We start from the raw sequence: 6,996 nt of genomic DNA, 5'->3' as shown, positions 1-6,996 counted from the left end.
TTTAATATTTAAATTTTTTTGTTAATTGTTAGTTTTATTGCATAGGGATTAGAAAATTAGGCCTTTATCTAAGGGAGGGAGTATAATAATTTAATTGGCAAGAAATAGCCTCAGTGGAGAGTTTAAACCTTGGATATGACCAAATCTTATCCTTAATTTGTTTTTAAACTAGAAAACCTGATACCTATAACTGATAGATTAAATTCTTTTCCCACATTTCCCTCTAACCAGAGGTTTGGAAACAGGGCAAGCTCAGTTAGCGGGGCGGGGGGGGCTACATTATTTTGCACATCTGAGATGAGTCGTATGAATTTTTAATCCTGCCTTGTAAACAAATAAACAATTTCAAATTATTGTAAGTTTTCTGAAGTAGCAAATATGGTGTTATGTAGACAAACACAAGACGTCTCTAGAAGTGACATTGCAGCTGAGATCTCAAGGATAACAAGGTAGCAGCCAAGTGAGAACAGGAAGAGCTTTCAAGTTCAAAGGCCTTGAGCCTGGAGAGAATTTGGCCTATTCTAAGAATGGGCAGAAGGCCAGTATGCTGGCAGCATTGTGCGCTAAGTTGAAAGTTCCACATGATGGGGTTAGAAAAGCAGATCATATAGATCTGTGAAATTGTTGTTTACATGTGTAGTATAGGATAGGTTATACTAGGGTAACAAAGGGCAACTGTATCTCAAAGTATGGGTTTAGTTCTCATTCATGTCACCTTCTCAGTTGGGCTTGCCTGAAACTCATCTCCACGTTTTTCACATTGGGCTTTTCATTGATAGAGCAGCCCATCTGGGATGTTGTTTGCTGGTCATTGTGGTAGAGGAGAAAAAAGAGCACGAGTCTTCAAACTTCTGCCTGAAGTGACACATGCTCTTTCTGCCCACATATCATTGGTCAAAGCACATTATATTATCAAGTCCAGTGTCAGAGGAAATATACCTTCCCCCCATGGAAGGAAAGTATATATTGGTATAATTATCTCTTTGCAAATCTCTATCCTTCCATGCATGTTAACCAAAAACTAGAGTTGTATTTCCTTTCTTCTTTATTCATAGATCTACTTTAGCTATTATCAGAAAAATGATTATGTGAAAATTTGCACTAGGTCAGTATTTTGTGTGTACATGTTTTAACAACTTGACAACTTTAACAGTTTTATAAAATGATTCTTTCTTGTTCTCAGGGGCCCTTAATTTAAGGGCAAAATTTAAATCGACTTCAGTAGAAAGGATTTCATATGGTAAAGAGTCTTGAGCTCAAGAAAAGGCCATTTGCCTATAGTATCGAATAGCAGGATTAATGCTAATAATTTACCAAGTGGCAAAGTATATCTTGGCATTTTATGTTTAAATTTGTAAGAGAGTTCAGTAATGTGTGAATATTTCCATCTGCCAAACCAAGAAGAAAGGGAGGGACTTTGTTTCTCAAAGCCCCACAGCTGGGCGGGGGTCCTGGTCAGACAATGTCCATGGTTATCATTGTCCCTTTTTGTCCTGAGGACCACCAGTAAAGTTGAGCAATGTTTAATGCCAACTTTGAATGATGTAAGGCACAGGGGCAGGAGTAGTAGGGGAGAAACACTAGAGTGACTGGCCGAGAGATAGAAAATTGGATATAGATAAAAAACTGCACCTGAAAATACTAGAATCATGTCATATTATCTTTGCAGTCACTCTGAGGCATTTGTGTTGAGGTTGCCCATTGTGGCATAAGACCATAATTTTTTCCTCATCGAACTTCATTTATCATTGGGAAAATGCCCTCTGGTAAAGCAGTTTTAAAAACCATATTTTCTTTTAACTATTAAATCTCTACCTTTGTTGGGTAAAGGGATGGACTTTCATTATTACCTTCTAGAACAGTAAAACTGAAAGCATCTCTTCTGAAGGAGATGGAAGGAATTTGATGGAATACATATTTCCATTTTCAAAAGAACACTGAGCTTTCCCCATAGTGATTTTGGTTGATCCATGGCCAAGCTCTTTAAATTGTGTAATTGCATCATAAGTCCCTCAATAACAGACTGAGGATCATGGTTGTAGTGATCCCATAGCCAGCCCAGTGGCTGGCTCATAAAATGTTCTCAGAAAGAATTCCGGTAATGGAAAGTGGGTTCTGAAGGATGAACCAGTGTTCATGGAATCATGATCTTCATCTCAGCAACTTCTACTTCAACAACTTCTTGCTCCTCAGAGGCTGTTGCTAGGGTAATTAGCTATCTAGTAGCATTCTGAGAAAAAAAAAATATATATATATATATATACATTGGGACATGTGTCTGTACAAACTACGCTATAGTTTAATTTTTAAAGAGCTTTTATTTATGTATTTAAAGAGAAAGAGAGAGAGAGAGCATGTGAGTGGCAGAGAGAGAGAGAGAGAGAGAGAACCTCAAGTAGACTTGGAGCTGAGTGCAGAGACCCACACGGGCTTCGATCTCATGACCCTGAGATCATGACCAGAGCAGAAGCCAAGAGACCAATGCTCAACTGACTGAGCCACGCAGGCACCCCTAATTTTGAAAAACATGGCCACAACATTGACATCTCAGTAAAGGACAACTATTGGTAAGTTCAAATTACCTTAAAGGTACAATTTTAAATACACAATTTGCAACCAATACATCGTATTAAAAGAACAGTTTGAGGGCACTTGGGTGGCTCAGTGGGTTAAAGCCTCTGCTTTCAGCTCAGGTCATGATCCCAGCATCCTGGGATCGAGCCTCGAATCGGGCTCCCTGCTCAGTGGGGAGCCTGCTTCCTCCTCTCTCTCTCTGCCTGCCTCTCTGTCTACTTGTGATCTCTGTCTGTCAAATAAATAAATAAAATCTTAAAAATAAAAAACAGTTTGAGTTATTAGTCATTTACGTGAGGAAACAAAAATTACAAGACACAAATAATTCTACTTTATCCTCTCAAACCAATTTTATTCATATTCTGTTCTAACAAATATAGTACGAAGGCAACAGTTGTTTAAGTTTTTTAGTGTATGGCACAGATGAAAAGAAACAAACAGATTTCGAAGCAGTCCAGCATTTAAATGCCGGTTTAACAAAAGAGGCACGTATTATTCTATTTAGCAGTTTATACCAGATATCAGAAGACATTTTTTTTTCCCCTTGCAAGCAACAACTACATTTATTTGCATTAAGTAAAAACATATCTTGATCAAGAAAATTACTTTTTTTTTCTGATTTTCCTTTATATCACAAATGTCAGGGTAAGGCAAATCCTTAATGAATCATATGATAAAAACCCTATTCCCCAAGAAAATATATTGAACGTATTCTGCTAACTTTGTTATTTTTCAAAGCAAAGCTGACATGCACCACATACAGAGAAAAGTCATTTCAAATCAAGTGCATCAAGCAGAACTGTATTAATTCACAAAGAGGCTTTTCAGTATTTCATAGAAAGATTTACAATTAGCTGCGGTGGCAAATATGTGACCCACTATCACAGACAGTATTTTGGATGCCTCCTTTGTAAGCTTTTATGAAAGAAGACTTGTCCATCATCTGAATAGTTACTAACTGGAGGAAAAGCCCCTTTGTCTCTCTCACAACGACTACCTTTCTAATTAGGACTACAGGTTCCCCTGCTATGGGCAAGTAGTGTTCCTATGAAACCTGTCCTTAAGCCAAAATGGGGTAAAGCAAAGAAACAATTACCATTCATTTATATGGAAATATTTTTGAGTCTTCCCAGACCCTCTTCTGATACCATAGGGCACATTTTGCTAATGGATGCACAAAATAAAATGAGATAAAGCACAGATGTTCACAGATGCAGGTCAAAGCTATGGCGGCTTGATGCTGAGATGCTGAGTGTGTTCCCAGGGAAGGAGCTCAGCGGGGGCCATTCTCCCTGCTTGCAATTTTTATAAAAGCAAAAGCTCTCTTCGGGGATTTCTTTAGGTGAACGGTAGCAGGTACTAATGTAGGTCTTTCATAAAAGCAAAGTGGCATAATGCAATTTCAGAAAGCAGGGACATCTGTATTATGTTGAGAGCCTACTTTGATCCTCTGTATGCAAACATGACTAATATTGGGTTATCTTTCTCCCCCTCTCCCTCACGGTCATGCCACATAGCCTGGCAGGGGTGTGGTTGGAAATTGACATCCGGGATTCATGTGCAGGAGAAGCAATCTGCCTTTCAAATTTTCCACTGTATAGCCTGTTCAATGACAGCGCCAGTGAAAAAAGGGTTTCCTGTGTTGAGGTGTCTTCGATATGGCCAAGACAGATTTTTAATCTCTTACTATTCAAATGCAAAGTGACTTCATTGTTTGTTTTAAGGATAAAAATCTCATAACCAAATAGCAACCAAAAGGCATAATGAGGCAAAAATGAAAACCCAATGTAATTATAAAGTTTAAACAAATTCAGGAGTGGGGCTAGGAGACTGACACCTCATTCTCTTAGTTTTGATCTCAAAAATTTCTTTCCTTTTCCTGAAGTTCTCATGCAGAGATTTCCCTCCCCCATTCTTACCCCGCCTGCATTTAAAATGAAGGAATAAAAATGGCTGTTGTGGATGATAAAGAGACCATCCTGAATGAAATAATTCCAGTCTCCACGGGTCCTAACGGGGACATTGGGTCTTTTTCATCATTGTCCATTAAGAAGTCCCCACCCTGCTTGTCTCTGTCATGTTGTTTTTAGCTGTAACTCATTCCTGGGCGTGAGTAGCATGAACATGTAGGAGTCCCTGGAAAATGTGCTCTTAGCACTCCTTGTCCAGTCCTTCACAGAGTGATGGCAACTTTCAATTAAGTTGTAAGGATGACAAGAAATACAGAAACTCTCAGGATGTGTATGACATCATTTCATGGATCACTTAAAATGGGACTTTCCCTTGTTTTTCTAGAAAGCCATGTCTCATGGCAGTAGGAGACATATACATTTCTATACCAAACTGTAAAATGACAGCAGAAAGAGAAATGGCCACGTTCCAAAATCATGAGGTCCCTTAAAAATCATTGCTGTTAGGCTGATAAGCAGTTGTTTTCTTTCTTTCTTTTTTTTTTTTTTTTAGAAATACAGGATGTTAGAATATCCTACTTATGCAGAAATCTAACTTACTAATGATTCTAATATATCAAAGAAGCCATCCAGAGGGCCAACAAATTCCAAAAGGGCTGAAACAAACTTCATAGAAAGAGAAGAAGGTGGATTTTCCATCGAGGAAAGAGCAAAACTGAAGAAGTCTGTGGAATATTTAGAAAACAGAACACCCTTTGATTTTAGAAATACCCAATTTGATCCATTACTGTTCTCCCTCCACTAAAAAATATATTTATATATTTATATATATAAATAACTCACATTCTAAAAGACCTTATAAGGTAGGTGGATTTGACGAGATATGCAAGAAGCGTTATCAGTTTCCTCAGAAAAAAATACACTGTTCTTAGAACCTGAGGAAGATGTGGGAAGCAGGCATCTTGCCTCGTGTGGGTCACTATTGATGTCCTCTCTGGGACAGACACCTGGGACAATTTCTGACTTCCTCCTTGGCCGCTCATCCCCTGTGCCCATTGTACCACTGGAATCTTGGCTTAGTAATGCTGCTGCTCCCCTTCAAGGCCATAATCAAGGGATTTCTGGGAGTGGGGACAGGCTATCAAAGTAGTTTTGGATTTGGCATGAACAAAGCAGACTATTTAAAAGCAAGCCAGAACTGCAAGCAAGACCACCAATTGCCTCTAACTTCAAATGAGAATGTCTGTGGGCCCTCAAACCTTGGGTAAAGACAAGAGGTTCTTTTATGAAAAGTGTATATATAAGAGATTTCAAGTAGAACTTTTAATATTCATAGACATATGTTTGGATTCTAAATGCAGCAGCCCCTCTCTCTCAACTAAAACACCTCGAAGAGTGTCATCCTTTCCAAACTGTGTCCCAAAGAGTCACATCTCACTCGTGGGCTCTATGCCGAAGCACACAGTAAAGACCTCATGAACCTGGGGAGATCTGCGGAAGGTCAGGGTCAAAGAATGTACCTGCAGTCCTGGTTGGGAAGGGAAAGCCCCCACTGGCTGTAGGGGGGCCATGCCTTCAGGGTAATGCCTCTACATTCTGCCCTGGATGAAATCCTCCTTCCACGTTCTTCATTAACCACATGGAACAGAGTTGTACCTTGGGAATCCCTGAATATAATGCCATTTTCAATTCATTGTCCTGACCTTTTTCCAAGTGATTTCTGAGCATTTTGCGCATTTTCTCTCCTGCTTCCTCTGTGGATTATACTGATCTTGGGCTTGAGGATTCCTGAAATTTAGCCTGCAGTATACCAACAATCATCTTCTGTCTCTTTCTTTGAAGAAACCACTGTATCGACCAGCTTTGTGACATAATCAAGAAAGCAGACAGGGACCAGGATACACCTGTGAGTGTTAAACTGTGCCACTGTGACCCTGGGAAAAGTCACTAAAGAGAAAAAAACAGAAATTACAGGGATAGTGCCTGAAAGACGCATTGACGTGGGACCCTTTGCCAAGTTCAAGGAAACTTTTTTTTCTTTTTACTTTTTTTTTTTTTTTTTTGTCTTTCTTTTTTTCTGCAGGTAAACAGAACATAATGCAGCTGGAGAAATTAGAGCAAAGGATTCCCTGTCCTTTCGTGGGACTTGCCCCCCCATACCCCCCTCCTCCACAGCTTGCACTCCTGTCTTCCTACACCCACCCCCCCCAAGGGCCAGGAGAGGCCTGCAATGCCTAGGGCCACGATTGACTTCCATTTCTTTGTTCCTTTGCTTCATCTTGTGCCCCTGGCAAAGACAAGGAGAAACCATTTGTTAGATGAAAGATCATAGATTTCGTAGATTTAACAAGGAATATCTTTTTAACACAGTCATTTAAATGTTTCGTACCCCTCAAACAAGCCTAGGAATATCTTCTCTGACTATCAAAGTACTTTGGATACTGGAGCTGTAATTGCTGGCACAGGGTATCTTTAAAGAGCATATAAATCACAGCTAATAAATGTATGCTAC

The 6,996-nt window shown here is 39.4% G+C and overlaps 1 protein-coding gene across 2 annotated transcripts in view; it reads right to left on the bottom strand.

The window, feature by feature from the left end:
* Positions 1 to 2,899: 2,899 nt before the first annotated feature.
* The window catches only part of MACROD2 (mono-ADP ribosylhydrolase 2), a 1,974,291-nt gene continuing 1,970,194 nt past the window's right edge, over positions 2,900 to 6,996 (bottom strand). For both annotated transcript variants that reach the window (XM_059134074.1, XM_059134073.1), the window contains one exon: positions 2,900 to 6,771. The gene's annotated coding sequence lies outside the window, so the exon portion shown is untranslated. The remainder of the gene's footprint in view (positions 6,772 to 6,996) is intronic.

Source organism: Mustela lutreola, chromosome 9 (assembly GCF_030435805.1).
Source record: "Mustela lutreola isolate mMusLut2 chromosome 9, mMusLut2.pri, whole genome shotgun sequence".
Taxonomy (NCBI): domain Eukaryota; kingdom Metazoa; phylum Chordata; class Mammalia; order Carnivora; family Mustelidae; genus Mustela; species Mustela lutreola.
The sequence above is the reverse complement of the archived record's forward strand: the minus strand, read 5'-3'. Positions and strand labels throughout refer to the sequence as shown.